At 38.8% G+C, this 1,187-nt stretch overlaps 1 protein-coding gene across 1 annotated transcript in view; it reads right to left on the reverse strand.

Moving 5' to 3' along the window:
- plxnc1 (plexin C1) overlaps positions 1 to 1,187 on the reverse strand; it is a 33,771-nt gene that overhangs the window by 7,388 nt on the left and 25,196 nt on the right. The window lies entirely within an intron of this gene.

A 1,187-nucleotide genomic window follows, 5' to 3' on the forward strand; every position in this document is an offset into this window, starting at 1 on the left:
AGTTTTCAGTACCAGTGTGTGCAGCCCTATAGCCACTTGCTGGATGATGTTAAAAAGTATGTCCAAATATGAAATATATTGCAATGATAGTTATAGTTATATAATATGACATTATATTATTAATATTATTATAATTATATAATTATATTATAATAATTATTCCAATTATAATTGGAATAATTATTATACTATAGTTATATAATGGACATCGACATCATGTGCAGACTCTCTGATTTGATTTGAGGGTCCACTTTCAAATTGGATGAAGAGTTTAGGAGTTTCAGCTAATTAACACGTGCCACCCTCTTTTTAAAAGGATCAAAAGTAATTGGACAAATGATTCAAAGCCTATTTCGTGGGCAGATGTGGGCAATTCCTTCATCATGTCATTATAAATTAAGCAGATAAAAGGACTGGAGTTGATTTGAGGAGTGGTGTTTGCATTTGGAAGATTTTGTTGTGAACAGACAACGTGTGGTCAAAGGAGCTCTAGATGCAGGTGACACAAGCCATCTTTAAAATGAAAGTAAATACAGATGGTTCACTGCAAGGTGCAAGGCACTCATAAGCCTCAAGAAGAGAAAGAATAAATTGGACTTTGCTAAGAAAAACAACAAAAAACAAACAAACATCTAAAAAAGCCAGCACAGGTCTGAAAAAACATTCTTTAGACAGATGAAACCAAGATCAAGCTCAACCAGAATCATAGCAAGAAAATGTATGGAGAAGGCGTGGAACAGCTCATGATTCAAGCATACCACATCATCTGTAAAACATGGCGGAGGCAGTGGGAGGGTTTGAGTGTGCATGGCTGCCAGTGGGACTGGGACACCAGTGTTTATTGATGATCTGACGCAGGACAGAAGCAGCTGAATGAATTCTGAGGTGTTCAGTGACATACTGTCTGCTCAAATCCAGCTAAATGCAGTCATATTGAGGGTGTTTCATAATACAGATGGACAATGACCCAAAACGTACAGCCAAAGCAACCCAAAAGTCAGGGTTGGTTAAGTTACTTGAAAAAAGTAACTAGTAACTAATTACTGATTACTTCTCCCCAAAAGTAATCCCGTTACTTTACTGATTACTTATTCCATCCATCCTCTTCCGCTTTATCCGGGGCCGGGTCGCGGGGGCAGCAGCCTAAGCAGAGAAGCCCAGACCTCCCTCTCCCCAGCCACCTCCTC

Source organism: Pundamilia nyererei, unplaced genomic scaffold (genome assembly GCF_000239375.1).
Source record: "Pundamilia nyererei isolate P.nyererei 1_Seehausen unplaced genomic scaffold, PunNye1.0 scaffold00130, whole genome shotgun sequence".
NCBI lineage: Eukaryota > Metazoa > Chordata > Actinopteri > Cichliformes > Cichlidae > Pundamilia > Pundamilia nyererei.